The 19,331-nt window shown below is 38.0% G+C and overlaps 1 protein-coding gene and 1 long non-coding RNA gene across 8 annotated transcripts in view; both read left to right on the forward strand.

Annotated features, from left to right (window-relative positions):
* The window catches only part of TCF4 (transcription factor 4), a 363,342-nt gene that overhangs the window by 127,087 nt on the left and 216,924 nt on the right, over positions 1-19,331 (forward strand). The gene's annotated exons all lie outside the window — the stretch shown is intronic.
* LOC134491816 (uncharacterized) lies at positions 7,710-12,654 on the forward strand. Its single transcript, XR_010067367.1, has 2 exons — positions 7,710-7,843; positions 12,391-12,654. It is a non-coding gene; the product is annotated as an uncharacterized LOC134491816 (long non-coding RNA).

Below are 19,331 nucleotides of genomic sequence, written 5' to 3' on the forward strand. Positions count from 1 at the left end.
GGAAAACCCAGCAATGCAAGACATCAGCCCTGAGCTACACTTATTTATTTATTTATTAGATTGGTTATAGTCACCGCATTCCAAAAGACTCTGGGTGCCTATAATTGCTTCTCTCTCCAGCTTTTTGATGATCTGAGGAACAGATAAAAAACAGTAATGCCTGAGCTCAAAATAATTAAATGGTATGTACAGATGAAAGCTATTCCTAATCCCATCAGATTTCTAGAACAGAACTTAAACCGTTGTTCTGTAGATTTGGTTCAAAATTAAATTTGTATATAAACTAAGTGGGCTGTCATTTGTTACATCAGAGTAAACATGGCTTCCCAGTCTCTTGAGCACTTAACAGTTCTCGTATGTCTGTGTTCCCCGTCGTTCACTGGACTTTTAATAGCACTATTATTCATGATATCTGTAACCTGAAATTGTTGATTTGGGTGGATGATAGAAATCTGATGAGTGTTTTTGGATGGTGAACTTTGGCCTAACTCTTACACTAAACTATTCTCTAACTAGATGGTCTTTTCAGATTGAATAGAGAATGGGTTGAAAATGGCCTGAGTTCAGTATTACTTGCTATATTTCCAGAGTAAGAAATAGCTAGGGTGTTTATGTGGTGCTGAGTGAACAGGAAAAAATAGAGATTTTCTTAGTGTATTAGGGTAGGTTACATTCTCAAATAGGTTCACAACTGGAAATTCAATTGGCCTGAGCAATATTATCTCTAGGCTTCAGCTATGATAAGGAGTACCTAAGTATTGTTTTTAGTTGAAGTGGTACCCCTTTCTGGCTAGGTATTGTCATCCGTGTGGTGGCAACTTCTCAACTGGATCACATGAAATCGCTGCTCTCGAAAGAAGTTAGGAGAGTTCGGGTGGTTTAGATTATCTAGAGATTATATAACAGGTGTACTTAGGGGATAGTACTGTATTTGTTCTGGACTGTGTATTATTTACAGACTAGATTCATATCAGTTAAACTCCCAACTACCCTGAATATAATACCACCTCAAATCAATTAAAATTATTAATAAAATGTTATTTAAGTTCAGGTGTAGTATGCTACTGACTGCCAGGTGCTGGAGCTCAAGAGCACTGAAGAGCAGTTGCATTAACACCTGGTTTTTGGGTTTTCCATAGGCATTGTTGTAGTGGAAATAGAATCCTGGGAGGTTCTGATGATTTACTTTGGGTGCTGTCTGAAATAAGATACATTTCATGTAGAAACCACTGTTTTCAACAGCCGCACACATACATTTCTTTTCTAGAAGTATGTCCAGCCTTCTTCCGTCAATAGCTGGTCAAGTTTAAAACTGCCTCTTCCTTTCTCTTCCCATTTGTGGTTAAAGTTATTTTAACACTACAGCCTACTAAAGATATTCAAAATAGCAGATGGATTCAGAACCATGGTATAAGGATTCCTGCCTTGGGTAGGGGGTTAGACTAGAAGACCTCTAAGGTCCCTTCCAACCCTATGGTTCTGTGATTCTGTAATTTACTTGGGAAAGTTCTAGCTGTTGTATAAAAGGGATATGGAAGCATACCAGACCCAAAACTAATGTTATATGCCACATAGCATTTAATGAAGCTTACATTCCAGTGTATTCTGTTTAGAATAAATCTGAACATTTTAAATTGGTTATTTTTTGTTTCAGCTACATTCCTTGTGATAAAGGTACAGGATAAAGCAGCATATGTGAAATACTTTTCATTTAAAAGTTTCTAAGTTCCTAAGTAACTTCATTTAAGTCCTCATTTTTGGTGCTATGTTTGAACAAGTGAAAAATTCTTGCTTTTATGAATATTTACATTAAAACAAATGAAATGTAAACAGATACAACTAATCCTTTGCATGTGCTTGTCAATAATTATGCCCCAATAGAGATTTTAAGATTATAGTTTTGGGCTATAAGTATTTGAAACTGCCATGTATAGAACTGATAAAGGAGATCTCATTGCATTATGTTACATTACATATACATTACATATAAAGACACATACACAAATGTACATACAGAGAGACATTTACATAGAGTGTATGTTGCACTATCATCATAATTTCAAGCCAAGACAGTGTTGCAATTACTAGCACAATTGTAGAAGCTTGTATCTAATACTTGTGACTTAAACTGCAAAGTTCAAATCACAAAACCATTCTGACTTCCTTGTCTGAAAGGAGCATAGCCACCCTTGGTGCACAGATGCTTTATTTGCATGTTCCTCTCCATGTTTATATTTCTGCACAGCAAATTCAGATAAAATCCAACCAGAAAAAAAGCTTTTAGAATAGCATTTATATGGCATTTTAATGGTTAATGAGCTTCCAGCCCTTATCAAGATGAACTTAGTTTAGCTTTGAAATAAGAATTTACTGCTGTTCTCTCAGCTGAGCTGATATTAGTTGCTGAGGGAATTTGAGCTCACACCTGTTCTTGCATTAAAAGGCATCTATAAGTGACTTCTTTAAAATATTCATAGAGGAGGGAAAATCCAATTTCTAGAAAATCTTAGCCAACCAGGAAATCATTCAGAGGCTTGCCTTTTGACAGAAAAAAAAAATGGCTTATGAATTGGTTCCTAATATTAAACATTTCCAAAGGTATTTTTTTGTCATATAATTAATCGTCATATTATTTAGACAACAGTATTTATTTCAAAAGGAGTCGATGGCTTGGGATATGCCACACAGCTGCATTATGATTGGAAAAAATTTTATGCACCGATTGATTTGTGAAAGAAATCCACTTTGCTGAATGACTGTGTTGAAGATGCAGTAGTCATGATCCTTGGAGCAATAATAGACACACACACAGAATGTATTGTTTCTCTCTGTAAAAGCACAGCATATTTGGAAATACCGTAGGTAGAAGTAGTTTGATCATTCATAATGAAGTCTGTGCTCAAGGGAAAAAAAACTTCCGTTGAGTCTATAGATGTTTTTCTTATGAAGGATACTCTTATTTAGTCTTCTATATCAGTAAGGGTGTTAGGGGAAAATCATGTCATGGGGAATACTAAACCACAGGTTTAGCTAGTTTGCATGAAGTAATCTAAAAGGCTGACTACTGTTCTCTCTTCTCTTTCCCTATCCCCAGATTTCAGCTCTATAGCAAGAAACAATATATTGTTGTTTGATCTAGCCAAGGTTCATGTGAATAAACCCTAACCTTAACCATAACTTTTGTACACATATTGCCACCAGGATAAGCAGCAAAGTATGCCTCAATTGCGTGTTGTCTCATCAGAAAATTAAAACTGTTGCATTTCTAACACAATTCCTTGAGGACTGAGGCAGGACTATATGTAAATCATATTTATGAAAGTACTATATTTTGTCTGGTTTAATTTACATTGGGCAGAGAAGTGGTAGGAAAATGTATTTCATTTTTTCATTTGATCTTAGGCTTATGAACAATATTGTTCAAGTTCAAACTGCCAGGAGCATCACAGTTGGCTTGTGAAAGAGCAGCATTTGTGGGAAGATCTCTTGAGTTTCATACTTTCTGCTTATATCAGCTGTTTCCTGCAAGCCGTCATACATAGTACCAACCATTCTGCTGTGTCTGAAATGTGAATAGGCCTGTAGTTGTTGTTTAACTCCAGATCTAGCTGGAGAGGGCTCAGAGGGGCCTGAGATAGTAACAAGACTATTGAAGTTTTATAAAGTTTTAGACTGATTGGGAAGTCTGTTCTGCAAAGGATTAGTGCTGAAGAGAACTTTTGTTTGAAGTTACCAGAGACGATTATTGGTTGGATAGGAGGCAAAGGGAAATTTAGCAGTGAAAACCAGATTTCAAAGGGGAAGTTATCTAACCATGTATTAGTTATTTCACTTTATGAATTTTTTCATAGCCAGCGGCTTCTTGATAAATTGTGTGATAATCCCAAAGGTTTGAAAATCTTGCTGCTGAATGTTATTCTGATACTGAATACCCAGCTTAATAGGGAAGCATTGGTCAAGCAGGATTTGAACCTGTTTGGGATAAGTTTGAGGACCAACTCTTTTGAATGTTGGAACAACAGGACATAGACGTTAGTGAGAATCAAGTGGTTGGGAGAGAAACTAGGTTTAGAGTTTTTAAACTGTTCTGCAGAACTCTAGGGTTCCATGAGAACTTGATGGGTTCCATACAAAACTAAGGGGGAAGAAAAATTCACTGGAATACAGCCAGTTTTCTACCACTAGAGCTTTACAAGAGATCAGGGCATTGAAAGTATTTTTTTTTCCTTTTTAACTAACAGATTCCATGATCTAAAAAAGTTTGAAAACCCTTGAGCTAGTACAATTGAATGAGATACGAGATCTTACCGCTCTTCATAGAATGCTTTAACTTCCTATTTGATGTTGGAGACTTGTTTATGTAATGGTAATTTAACCATTTAGATCCGCAGGTAGTCCTTGAGTTATGACGGTAATTGGGACCAGAATTTCTGTTGCTAGGTGATGCAGTCATAAAATGCAACGTTATGTGACCGCATTGCTTAGTGACAGCAATCCCAGCAGTCCCCGTTGCCATTGTTAACTGAATCCCACCAGTCATTAACCAAGGACCAGTCTGATCCAAGCCACTCCCAGCTCGGTCCCTTCCAGCCCCGAGCCTCAGTAAGGTAAGGGACTGCCTTCTTGCCTCCTCGTGAACTTCCCCCACCCACCTATCTCCCCCCATCTCTGCCTTTTTGGCTACCCACTGCCGTCAGCTGCCCCTGCTGCCTAGCTCTAGCCACCACCGCCATGCCCGCCACACTGCACCACTACTGTACGGGCCGGGGCCTTTGCGCTGCCTTGTTTCAGATCATCATGTTGGAGAACATGGGTGGATGCACAGTTCAAATCAGGACATCTTTTCTTTTTCCCATTTGAACCATCACAATATAAATACCATGTATAGAAACCACACACAAAAGTCTTGAGTGTCAATATTTATCTGTAGCTGTGAGCATGCTGTCTGAGGTTCTTCAGACCCCCTTGTCTTTACATGGGATTTAATAGACACTCCAAAAATAATAAATGCATGACTATTATTTATAAATTATAAGAGCCAGTTTGGTGTAGTGGTCAAGGCATCAGGCTAGAAACCAGGAGACTGTGAGTTCTGGTTCCACCTAAGGCATGAAGCCAAGTGGGTGACCTTGGGCCAGTCACTTTTGCTAAGCCCTAGGAAGCAGGCAATGGCAAACCACTTCTGAAAAACCTTGCCCAAAAAACTGCATGGACATGTCCAGGCAGTCTCCGAGAATTGGATTTCATTGAACAGATTAAAAAAAATATATACAAATGGATGTTAAATTATATCAAGGTAGATAACCAAGGTAGATACCAAGAGTATAGACAGCCATGGAGCAAAGAACTGGAATCTCCAGTATACCAATGTTTATTGATGCCAAAATAGTTTTAAATTAACATTGGTATAATGTTACTGATGTATGTTGTAGATTTAAAATAGTTAATTTACATTTTGTATATGTTCATATATATGAAGCGGTCTTATGTTATAATGGCTTTTTTTGGCTTAAAATGTTTTGTTTTGCATGTTATATTGTATAATATATCAAATCTCATCTCTCATATATTATATTTCTGTTGCATCAAATCTGATAAGTCGTGTTGCTTGACGATTGTTAGATACAACATTCACAGTGCAAATACAATTAAAACATCCATGATCAATAAGTAAACTTAAAAGTCTAAACAGTTGCAATTATTTGATGGAACATAATCAACCAATCTAATAATCATAGTAACCAAAATAACAAAGGTGGTGAAAAATTAATCACCAAACGCTCTTTGGAATTGTTCCATCTTTGCCATCTTACAGAAAGAGAGTAGCCAATCTTATGTGAAATGGGAGGTGGTTCTATAGAATCAGAGCCAGAACTGAGAATCAGTGCTTCCTAGCCTCTGCCTTTTTCATATTAGGGAAGTGGTTGATCTTATAGGACTGGTCAGTTCAGTTCAGAGTAGACAATCCGGCAAATACATAGGTTCCAAGACGTTGAGGGCTTTATAGGTCAAAAATGGCACTTTGAATTGCATCTGGGAAATTACAGGTAGCCACTGCAGAGTCTGAAATGCTGCTGTTATATATATATTTCTGGTGGCCAATATCTGTTAAGGGGGCCACCACATTTTGCAGCAGTTGTAGTTTCTTCAAAGGAAGCCCCTTGTAGTGTGCATTGCAGTTATCTAAATGTGTAGTAATGAAGGCATGAGGTATTGTTATCAGATCTCACATGCCAACTAGGGTTATAATTGGAATACCAACCAGAGCTGGGCAAAGGGCAGTGGACCTCCTGCCATAGCCTCCACCTATCCATCCAGCAGTACATGAGTCCTGGAAGAGCCTTGAGTCAGAGACCTGATTCTTTACAGGTAGTGCCTCCCCTCTGAGAAATAACTCTGAAGCTTACTGAGAACTGGGATGGACAAACAGCAAATCCATACTGATGATACTACTCCTTGAACTGATGGATAACAGTGATTGGCCAGCGGGCTTATCTCTTCTCTTCTATAACCCCAGACTGGAACTGCCTCCTAAGAAGTGGAATCACTACAGAACTCTTGTAAAATGCTTCCAACCCTTGTTGGCTGTCCAAGAGAATACCATTGTGCTATTGGAGGCTGCTGAAAGGTCTGGTAGGATCAAAAAGGGCGCATTAACCCTATTCAGATCCGAACAAAAGTCATTCATCAGTGAAATGAATGCCATTTCAGCCCCATGCTGAGGCCCGAATCCATACTGAGGACTGAAAGGGATCCAGATAATTTATCTAGGGTACTTGGTAGCTGAGTCTTCGCCATACTGTGAAGAGATGCACTTTCCCAATTCTGATGGTTTTTTTCTGGTTCTCATATCATTTGATCCTAGTTTGTCCAAACTTGCTACATTCTTTCTTGCTCTTCAGTACAAACTTTACTAGATAAGTAATCCTGGCCTTATTTTACACTGACTAGGGAATACCCCTTAGTTGAACTGAGCCATTGGATGCTCTTCTGAATGAATAATTCACCTGAGTAGGTTTGTACTTGTGCAGCCCTATATCTCTGGTTTAACAGTTTAATTGCACCTCTGATTAATTAAAGTATTCATATTTTAAGTGAGGTCCGCAGGATTTGCTAGTTGTTGGAACGCATCTGTAGTGCTACTTGCAATCTCTGTTTCAAATATTAAATTGCAGTAAATTAGAAGCATGAAGTTCACACTCTTCTACAAGCTGTGCAATCAAACTAATGGATCAATTAGTGCTAATTGATACTGCACTTGCTAAGTCCAGTTTGCAAACTTTGCCTTTCTATAAGAGACTAATACCTGAATTGTTAATAATTTTAGAGTATATTAGAACATCTAATACCACAGCAGTAATTGCAGCCCAGTTAAATTTATGTTGATATTTATACCATGAGAGTGAGATGTAATGCCCCCTTCTCTTTTTTTACCCATTGTTTAACAGGCTATAAATATAGGGGTATCTCCTCCAGTGTTGTGTTGTCTCTCTCTCTCCCCCCTCCCCCATGTTTAATAAATAGATTACATTTCCCCACCCACCAAAGGAGAGCAAATATTTGATGAATTTCTCATGGTTAGAGAAGAACTTCTAGAACTTGCTTGAGTTACCAGTTTGCTGAGTGGTGTTTGTGTCCTGTCTTTCATTGTACTGTGTCTCCTCCTATGTGTATTTCCTGTGCCTTTAGATCTGCAGAGGAGACCAGCTTCATGTATGTCATTTGCAGAGGTGAGACTCACAAGGCATGGGGCAAGGCTTTCACATTAGTGGCACCCATGCAGTGGAACACACTTTCTGTTGGGATATGTCAAGATCCTCACTGACAAATATTCACTTGCCAGGTAAAAACCTGTTGTTGTTTTTCTTTTAAAGAAAGCAAGAGAGAAACTGTGGTTTGATCTGCTTTGATTTTGTTGACTCTATTGTTTTGCAACCAAGGGACTGCAAAGCTGTTACAGTTTTATTATTATGAGCTGTATGGTTTTATTTTTGTTCTTAACAACTTTGGTTTCCATGTGAATAACAGCAAATGCAGCATGTAAATTTTTGGATAATAGGTAACAAGGTCTGTTTAGTGCTTCAGATCTGATCCCAGCAAAAAGGCATAGCAGCTTTAATGATTTGCCTTTGCACTTTCATGTGCAAAGTAACTTTTCTGAATTGAATCTGAGCATTACACTGCCCTAATAGATAACATAAATAAATTAGATACAACTTCTGCCAACTGTACTGTTGGACATAGTTTCAACATGCAATAACTATGTTACCTATGGTTTTAACTTTAAAAACAGTTATAGGGTACACATATAGACTTGGTTCATGTATCGCACTAAACCATGACTTACTGTGTCCTACAGAAGTTCATAAGGGGGGAGGGATGAGCCAGCTGTGTGTTCTAAGCAGCATTTTGTTCCATAAGTAATACAGTTTTAAAAATTAAAAAACAGAAAAAAAGCAGTTGTAATTTATGTGCCTCTTCACTTAATATCTCAGATCCCATGCATACCCCATCATTATGACTCAACTTGTTGGCTTCCAACTTGGCTTAATCATCAGCCTTATTGTCTAGCCCAGTGTTTCTCAACCTTGGCAACTTTAAGATGTGTGGACTTCAACTCCCAGAATTCCCCAGCCAGCATCTTAAAGTTGCCACGGTTGAGAAACACTGGGCTAGCCTTAACCACATCATTGATTTCGTGGCTGCATTGAATGCAGTGTGTAAATATGCTGTTATTTAAAAGTAACTTATTCAGAGCTGAAGTAGAAGGGAGTCAAGTGCACATACTTCTTTCATTTCTGAGTAACTGTTTCTTGAACTCAAGGACAAAAACAGTGTCAGAAGACCCACAAGAGAGAGGTGTCATTGGCATCTGCAGCAGGGTGTGTGATTTATTTCTTCTCTGGGCTCATATGCCCCTTCAGTCAATATCAACTGAGCAGCTTATACATCCTATTTTTCATAAATAAGGTTAAAAATACACAAAAATCAATGACAATATTGTAACACAATTCATAGTCTAACACCAAAGACCAATACCCCCCCCTCCAATTTACAGATTGCAAGAAGGAACAGATGACAACATGCGCATAATGACATTATCACACAAAGGATACAACTCATGTACTTGCATGAGGTGCCAGAGCATAATTTGACACGTGTCATTTTGACATCATTGCCACTAATTACAGATACCTATGGCTGGGATTATCCTGATAGAATATTTAGCTGTAATCTAATTCCTTTTTGATATATATTTTATATAGAATGGTATATTTTTCATTTGGGTGGTCAAATATTTAAAAGGGTTGTGTTGCAGAGGAGGGCGTGTACTGGTTTTCTCTTGCCCCGGAAACCAATGGATTGATACTGAAGTAGATTCAGCTTAGGTATTGGGAAGAATTTCCTGACAATCAGAGCCATCAACCAATGGAATAGGTTGCTTCATTAAGTGATATATTCCCCTTCATAGGAGATCTTCAAAGCAAGGTTGAATGGCCATCTGTCTGAAATACTTCAGCAGATCCTTCACTAAGCAGGGGGTTGGACTAGAAGACTCTGAGGTCTTTCCAACCCTCTGATTCTGATTTTAAAGATTACGCCGTAGTACTCTAGCTGCTGTATTGCCAATCTCTGACACCTCCAAGCAGAGAGTGAAACATGAATTAAGCGATATTAAACCCTTTGTTCTCAACTGTCTCCCTCTGTAGTTAATGATACCCTTTGAGGTATATGAATTATGTCAAGACAACGTAATCCATACCATGTAGACCTTCTTTTATCCAGCCATTGGTAGCCATATTATGCTACATTCTTCTTTGGTGAGATAGAGCTGTTTTTGCCCAGTTTTGATTCCCTCTATCCACATGTGAAATGTTTTTGATCACATATATTTAAAACTGTTATCCCAGGTGATGTTCCAGTGTCGACTCAATGTGGTTCACACCTGTAATGTACTGAAAGAGAGAGTTGGCTTTGAAGCCTGTCTCACTTTATTTTAGGAGTTAAACATATGTCTTCCATCATGTAATGTCACTGAAAGCGATGTCAGAGAATGCAATGTGCTTATAAGAAAGGTGTCACCTAATAGTAAATTACTGGGATTTGTTTCTGAGGATCTGTGCATAGTATCTCAATATAAGTAGCATTTCTTCCCCTCCCTCCTGCCCCCTTGGCTTAAGTGGAAAAATATGCAGCAATTATAGGATAGTAATTCTTAGCTAGGTAAATCTGTTTATTTGGAAGTAAATCTTGCTAAGAAACCCCACACAAGCTTATAACTGTAGGTAAATATTCCTTGCTATATACATGAACACAGTGTATGTTTCACTCTATCTAATTTGCACAAAATGTATTCTGCTATATCATGCTCTAGCATTAGTGTTTCCAAACTGAGTCAAAAGAGCCTGGAACCCAAGAACTGAAATACCGTGTTATAATTTAGATTATGAGTCTATATATTCTTTCTTCTGTATTGTCTTTTATATTCATAATAATGAGATTTATTGTAATGTTTACTTCTTGATTCAGATATTTTATATTGTTTGGTAATATGATGGTGTATCCACATGCACTTTTAGGTACTTTGGGTAAAGTTGTAACATAAGGATATTGGAATACAAGATTTTCTTATGACCCAGTTTTGATTACAATAAATGATTGTGGTAGACATTCATTTGTTCTTGCTAGAATGGGGGGGGGGTAGACCCACGTGTGTATGGGGGGATGTAATTCCTGCATTTCCAAGAAATGCAGGTTTTAATTAAGTCTTTAAAGTAAGTTGGTCCTTTTCATTCAAATGGGAGTGTTCTGATCCCTTTCTGTAATACCATGTAACTTCTATGTTATAGATGCATCTTTAAATGTATCAAATATCAGTAAGGGCTGAATCAGACTTGTATTTCATGTATAAGATTAAATAGTATGAACGTATATAGTATAATCAGTGTTCCTTAAAGGGTGGTATAAAGATACTAAGATCTTGCTTTTCATTAAAGACTCCAAGGAGTCCTTAACAATCTGTACAGTAGCCATGTGTATCATTATAATATGTACTGGAGGGGAGGGAAGTACGTTGGTCCCAATGTAAATATTTGTTCTAAACAACATACCTGCATCACATTTTATTTTTCATTCTAAGTTTGTTGGTGAGGGAAGGGAAGGACTGATGTAAGAAAAATCTATCAGGCACTGGAAGAATGAATTAAAGAAACATGTAGTTCTGAACAGCTGTTCTTTGAACTTTTCATGCGTTGTCTATAGCTTAAGCAGCCCACCCCAATACAGAAGAGTTGTTTCACTTGTTGCAATGATGCCTCATATGTTCTGTAAAATTTGTTATATTGCATAAATTGGACTTGATCCAATTAAAATAAATGGGTTTGAAATAGTTGTGTGAAAAAAAAATGGGCTCCACATTTTAAAGGATTTGCTAAAAAGAACTGAGAATTTTTGACCTTCCGTATGTGTATTCTAGGGCAGTTTTTGATACTTTAAAAAAATCATTTTTATTTAATTTACAGAGCTTTTCTAAGCCTTTGTCAAAGAGTCCTGACATTGGAGAATTACAAGAATCCATAAAGCCTTGCTACTGGTAGGGTTATAAGTACCCCATGTGTGTGTAGGAAGGTAGGTGGCACTCTGGTAGAAGAACGGAGGTATGATCCAGCTGATTCTTATTCCTGCCAGGCATGGCCCCTTTGGGGGAATACATACTTTATTTAGGTAATATCATACCTACATATTAATTATTTCACTACTTCAGATATTATAAAGATCCTTGAAAGAGACAGTCTCAAGAACAAGTGTGGAGGGAGGAGGAAATGTGTTAGGTCAGATTCCTCCATTTTAGTGTGCTTTATTAAAATACATATACTTGCCCGCTTAAAACAATAATCAGAGAAGAAATGTTAACTGAGCGTTTAGATTACCTTAATACACTGGATGCTTTCTAAAACAATCTCTTACAGAAATCCAAAAGGCTATCCTATATCATTCATGTGTTCTGTTTGTCATCTTTTTAAATAGTGTTTCTTTTCCAGACATCCAAGACTACTTTTCAGCGTCTGCCTTCTAACAATGTCAAAATGGCTGATTGCTTACAAGGGAAGGTTACAACCCCATACCCTTCCTACTGGCCTGCTTTTCCCAATATTGCAACCACTGCTAACTGTCTAAAGGCCCCAGAGCTACTGGCCTTGGCTGCTCTCCCTAGAGTCATTTATACTAACTGGCTATAGTCATCCACAACCAGCAGCAACAAATGGGAAAATGATGACTCGTGGAGAAGGTGGTCCTGTGGCCAAGCTATGAAGGGCTTTATAGTTCAAGACCAGAACCTTAAATTGGATCTGGAAACCAATTAACTTTATTCTTTTCTCTCCCATGCAGACCCTGACAGCCTCCAGACATCTCCCCCACAGCCTGAGTAGCAGTGTACAAATGGGTGTCATTAAGCATATTGATGATACCACATTCCAAGCCATTGAATGACCATCTATATAACCAGTGGCTTTATATAGATAATAAAAATAAGGGGAGACGAGGCCAACCCATGCAGCACCCCACAAGTTGAAGATTTGTACCTCATCTTTCAATCTAATGGGTCTCAACATGGCTTTTAACCAACATGAAATAAAATTGGGGACCCACCCCAATCCCTAGCAATCTTTAATCTCCTGGCTGGGGCATTCTTCTCTCTAGTTCTGTGGTTCTGGAGCTATTAAACAACTGAAGCTTGATGGTCATGGTGGGATATAATTCCCCTGTTCATTTTGCTATTCCACATCAGAAATATTCTGCTGGAAAGAAGTTGTTTCAGGAAAAATTAAGGCTTGGGGTTTTCCATTGGCTTTAAAAGAATTTGACTATAACCTGATACTGACTCATTCATCAGTCACTGTCACATTTTGTTCACCTGTGAAATTACTTAAAGGATGACTTTAAGAAATAGTTTTGAAGCGCTCCACATTGTATTTATAAATATTATAACTGGCCTCTATCTGTACCTTGATATTTGGTAATAAGCAATAACAAGCCACCTTGTTATTCTATCATATTACCAATTACAATAGACTGAAGAAAGCAGCACTTTCTTTGGCACAAAATAACTTCTGCTTTTTGTAATTTTTCTCACTATTTTTTTCCCTGTAATATATTATGTGTTGTAAATTTTTCAGGTGCGTAAACAAAAATCTAGACATATTTCAGATTCATAATTCAATAAGAAGGGGGTGGGATAACTGAAATTGTTCTAAAATCCCAGATTTATATCAGTTTCTAAGGCTTTAGGTTTATAATCCCTAGCAACACATACACACGTACACACACACAGCATTACCAATATATAAAATAGTATTTCAGTGATATTCTTCTTAAAATATATTTTGTGTTGGGATATCTAGACTTTTTTCCAATATATATGTGTGTGTGTGTGTGTGTGTGTGTGTGTGTTCGTGTGTGCGTGTGGAGGTGGGGTGGGTATTATGTAAATTATTGTGTATACAAGGTAACCTTAATTTACTGGACCTTGATGCAACAGTCTTCAGATGCTATAGACAAAATTCCCATTCTATTTATGTCATTTTATTTCAGGTGATGTAATTAGTTGAATTTCATAATCTATATACACAAATAATGGACATGATGTAATTAGCATCTTTTGCATAATATTGTCACACATGGTGTGCTCTTGGATTCTTTATTTCTAGATTTGTGTCCTAATTTTCGTTCAGGACCTCCAGGTAGCATGCAGAGCATTTCCTCCTCCTTTTTTTCTCTATAACAACAACCCTGTGAGCTTCTGTAGCTGAGAGTCCCAGTCCAATAACTTAACTACCACACCATTCTGATAATCAGGAATACCCCCATACATTCACAAACATTGGTCTATTAAATCTAGGCTTCTCTGCATATTTATTTACAATGATTTCAATCCACCCACCTCCCTAGACTCCAGATAATTTATGGACAGCAAATAGACAATAGTCACACAACATCAAAAAAGAAATATCACCCAATAAATGCCACCTAAACTAAACATCAACCAACCAACAACAATTAGTTACCGAAGGCCTACTGAAACAGAACCCCTTCCAGGGATAAAGTATACAGGATTGCCATCAAGTCCATGGCTCTTTGATTTCTTAAGGAGTGGAACCCTCTCTTTGCCAGATTACATTGGTCAAACAGATTCTTCCCAGAAGAGACAGTTTCTAAGGTAACCTGGAGCTACCTCTTACCCATTAGTATTCTGGCCACTACATTTTGCACCCACCACAGTTTCCAAGGCTTCTTCAAAGGCAATGCTAAATAAAGTGTGTTGTAGTAGACAAACCTCATAGTAAAGAGGGCATGAGTCACTATTGCTAGGGCTTCAAAGTCTTCTGGCGATGGCTTCCACCTGCTGTTCCAGGAGAAGCCATGGAAGTTCCACAGGATCTTCAAGTTGTGGACCTACTGCTCAGAGGGAGGGTGATTCCATCCAGAGCAATTATCAACACTATCAGTAAGCCAAGATGTTCTTAGGCAAAGAGTTGTTAGGATTCAGCCTAAGCTTGTTTTAGCCCATCCAAACCCTTGCAGTCTCTAAATACTGTGTCAGGATCTCCACAGCTGTTCTTTATTGTACAGGATAATAAAGTATAATTGACTATCGGTATATCCTAAACTGGTGGAATAGCTCTCCTAGTGGCTTCAGACGGATATTAGAGAGTTGAGCTCTGAGGTACTCACAGACTCAAATGCTCATTTCCATTGCTACTGACTGAAACCTGCTAAGACAGCAGCAGAACCACAGTAAACTCTCAATCCCTTGGAGATAGCTAGTAAAATACCATTATATCATCGCCACTGAGAGGTTCAGTGGGTGGTAGGTTCACTTCCACACCCAAGAACATCATCAATCAGACCGACCAATGCTGTTCTATCCCATATCCAGGCCTGAATCTGTGCTGTAATGGATCTAGATAATCAGTTGCATCTAGGACCCTCGGTAAGTGATTCACAATCATTTTCTCCAGTATCTTCCCACAAAAGGGAATGCTTGGGCATACTGAACAAAAGTTGTCAAATATGACCGGATCAACAGCTTTTTCTAGATAGGGTGTCTCACCATCTTTTTTGAAGGCTGATGGCACTATGCCCTCTTTCAAAGAAATATTCACCACCTCTCAAATTCAGCTACTTACATACACACTTAGCAACACAAAGGAGCCAGGTAGGGCACTGATTTAGCCTGCATGTAGCAGGGCTTATACTACCAAGAACCATATCCAGTTCATTAAATCCTGCAAGACATTCCCTCAGTTATGGGGGGAATAAATCTAAATACACTTCCAAGTGAATGTGTGATTTATCTGTGAAGAACTTCACAGACATATCTCAACAACTAGCAATAGCATTGTCCTACCAGTTCTTTCCCAAAAGGGAATGAGTTAACATGAACAGGGACGCTGGATGCAAGACAAGAAAAGTGGAGGAGTAAGAATACTTTGCCACTTTTAAAACCACTGTGTACAGACTTGTACCTATAATTGGTCCAACTTTCTCCTCATTTTCTAGTAATACATTTGTTAACTTTAATAGGTTTACAGATTGCTTTTTCAGGTAAAATGCTAACATACTTACAAATGCTAAATAAATGCATGGGAGTATTCATTCATTCATTCAATTTATGTGGCCGCCTATCTCAAACAAGTGAGTCTATAAAGCACCTCTTTTCCAATAATTAAAGCACCTGCTTCTGTTTCCAACTCATGTAGCTGCTTCTCCTGGCTGTGTCTGCAGATCTGTCCATGCACAAAGATGGTTCAGCCATACTTCTGACTACAAACACCACCTGTTTAGCAAGTCCATCCAGATGATATTAGATTTCTGTGTTCTAGTGGAAGTTCTTAAATCAATATGATCAGTTACTTCAACACTTATTATCACAGCGATTTTTCTTACAACTTGATAATCTTCTAAGTGAGTTTAAAATATTATTATACTGCAGTGTCCCGCTGGAGTTCTTCAGAAAAAGCCATTTTAGAGTCATGGTGGGTTTTCTGTTGGAATCTATTGAATGGCTTTTATCATTGTGCTTTTATGAGTGTTTCCAGAGGGAAGAGTATGTTTTAGAAAATAAAAGCCTTGTGGAATCTTACAATTTAACAAATGTATTACCGCATAAACTTTCATGGGCTATTCTGGACTTCACCTGATATGTGGAATATTCTCTTCAAGAATGGATAATAGGTGTGTGCCTCTCTGTGTTTGATCATGTGTTTGTAGAGAGAGATTACAATGCAGTGAAATATAAAAGGTAGACCCGGTGATCACTGCTGATTGATAGTGACTGTTCTCCAAACAGTTTTGAGTGTGACACAGAGATTTTTGCAGTGATTCATGTAGTAAGATAAGGGCCCTTTGTTTCTGTTTGATCCATGAGTAAGATAAACAATTTCTTCATGATTTTTAGCTTAGAGCTCACAATAAAATTAGGGTTGTCTTTTCTTCTTAAAGAGGTAAGAATTATGCCTATTTTAGAGCTAATTTGCTATGGTTTTGAATTGGCCTTTTATTAATGAAAAGGTGTTTTCATTCATAGAAGGAGCTGTAATCCCATGGATCACTTTGTTGTTGGAAATGCATGCATTTCCTCTCCCACCAGCACCAATTCCGTTCATTTCTGCAGTCCCCAGCATTGAACCCACAACCCTCTGCATGCAGTTTTTAGAAGGCATCAGGCAAGAGCGGGTCTTCTCACCAAACAATTAGCAAACAAAGATCACCTCTAGCTGCATGAACCTTTCAGCATCTAGGACTAAAACTGTTGTTATTTTCTCTGTTCAAAACAACAGAGCTAACTGTAGCCGTAGCATTTGCAGAAGTGCTGAACGCTTAAAAAAAGAAGACCTTACTGCAATAAAGGCAGAATGATCATTCTGGCTGGCTACAGAATACTACCTAGTTCTTAAAGGAAAACAGAAAGTCTGGGATGCAGAAATAAAAATTATTCATGGAGAGGAATGTTGAATCACTAAATAAGACCCCTTTAGAGCATTTTGTTGTGGGCTTCCACTTCTTACGTTTACATCTATGATCAAATAAAATGGAGATGTTCATATTGCAGTATTGGGCTTTGTGGTGTTAGTATGACATAGGGATTGAAATGCTTGTTGCAATCAAATGTCAGCATAAATTTAACATCTTTCATTTAAAAGCAGGTTTTAGAGAAAGCATTGTGGCTTTCAGTTTCTGTCTATAAAAAGCAACATGGTCCCCCCACCCCCCCGTGTGTTAAGAATATGGGTGCCTTCCACTCTAGTTGGCCAAACTAGTTGCTTTTCTCCCCCATTGCGTGACCCTGGGAATAATTTATATAAGAAAAGTATAGGAGATGGTGAGGAGGGAAGAATTATTTATATATGAAAAGGATGGTGGCCTTCATTGTCCTTCCTTGCCCATTTCTTGTCTCACAGCTAAAGTAGATAGAGAGACAGGGCGATTATGAAGACGTCATTTGGAGCTTAGGCAGGGCAAAGGAGAGAAGCACTCCAGATGAGGTCCTGGGGGATGTGAGGAGGTCACTCATGTACGACCATGTGTATGTGTCTGACAGACTGTGAAATGGTGCGTTGCTGCGCGGCTGCGCTGCACCTGGGCCCTTCATCAGTGATTGATTGGTTTGGTCATGTGTAATGGTCCCATCTGCTCTGTGTTGTTTTTCCTTTTTTACTTATAAACACCGTTCCCAGTGGCTGAGAGAGGATGAGCCATGTTTTGTCATCTTCACTTACACTTCAGCTCAAAAAAGTGGTCAAATAGGTAAAGGCTGAAAGTATATCCAAGTAATGTACTGGAGTAATCCTGTCTTTCTCTCTCTCTCTCCCCCCACCCACCCATCCCCCTCCCCCCAAAATCGGGCCTCTTTTCCAATATCTCTTTCGTTATGCAGAATCCAATGCTTGTTGATATTTGAAATGACTCAGAATCCAGTAAGAATTACTGCTTCCCCCCTCAATCAAGAGTGAAAAGATTTGCACAAATGTGTGGATAGTGACTCTTTCTGCAGCAAGGAGTTTTTTTGTAATGGAGCCAATACTTAATTAAAACCGCTGACATCATGGTGTTATAATTAAGCATGGCATTAATTAAGCTGGAATAACGATTTTTTTTATTAAGAGCGGCTCCAATTGTATGTCTGAGATCGGCAAAAACAAAATAATTTTGTCATAAAATTAAGAGAAATCTATTTCTTGTACCATAACTGCTCCAAAGTAAAGTGATGGCTGAACCATCTTCATCTGCACAAACTTTGTGCTTTTTTTTTTTTCCTAGTGGGAAGGGAGAAGTGGAAGAGGTTGATGTGAAATTTGTTGTTGTTGGTTTTTTTGTTTTTGTTTTTTTTTTTGCCCAAAAATGCTGATCGGCTCCTGGCATTCTGATGGCTAATTATGCATCGGAGAGCTTCGACAGCTGCATTCATCATCATAAAATGTAATAATTAATGACATTCCAACAAAGAAAAATATGCAAATGAGAACTCATTAGCATTTTCATATTCAGCTTTGATAATGCTTTTGCTGACAAGGTTGTAATTAATGAAAATTCATGTCGCAGTCAGGAGATTGGATCGGTTTCATTCCGCTCACAATTCCCAAATGCTTGCATTATGGAAAATCGGTGGCTCTGCCAACTTTTCAGGGAAGAAAACACACACACATACACACTAAAAGCACCAGATGCAAATTAATGGTAGGGAGCTTTTAACCCTTTAGACTCCATTTCCCCACCCTCTTAAAAAGAAGCTTGGTTAGTTAAAAGTGTAGAATAAAAAAAGATCCAAAACTATTTATTTTAAGCCATCCCCCACCCCCCCCGACACTCAAACATTGCTAACAATACAAATACTGCTGTTAAACATTTTTTAGGGTTTACTTTGTTTTCATTCTTTGTTTCATTATATATTATCCAAAATACAGAAAGGCTATTGAATAGCAAGGCGGGGGAATTCTGATGCTTACTTGAATCCATTGCTTTCTCTTAAGTTAACTCTGCTATTATTTGTGCCTCTGGAGACTACATTTCTTCAATATTTAAAGGGGTTTGTTGTTGTTGTTGCTGTTTTGTTTTGTGTGTGTGTGTTTTAAGGAAAAAATCTCGTGTGTAAATTTGAAAAACAATGCCAGTCCTTAAATGTTTTCAGTTTTCTCTGTGGAATTTTATTTGTAGCATTGCTCTGTTATGGCATCAATTTCTGCGGCACGTATAATGTAGCTGTATTCAAATGGATTATAATGTGTTTGTATTAATGGTTTAGATGGTCTGGCAAGCTGCTATTTTTGTTT

The sequence above is a fragment of the Candoia aspera genome, chromosome 2 (genome assembly GCF_035149785.1).
Source record: "Candoia aspera isolate rCanAsp1 chromosome 2, rCanAsp1.hap2, whole genome shotgun sequence".
Lineage (NCBI taxonomy): Eukaryota > Metazoa > Chordata > Lepidosauria > Squamata > Boidae > Candoia > Candoia aspera.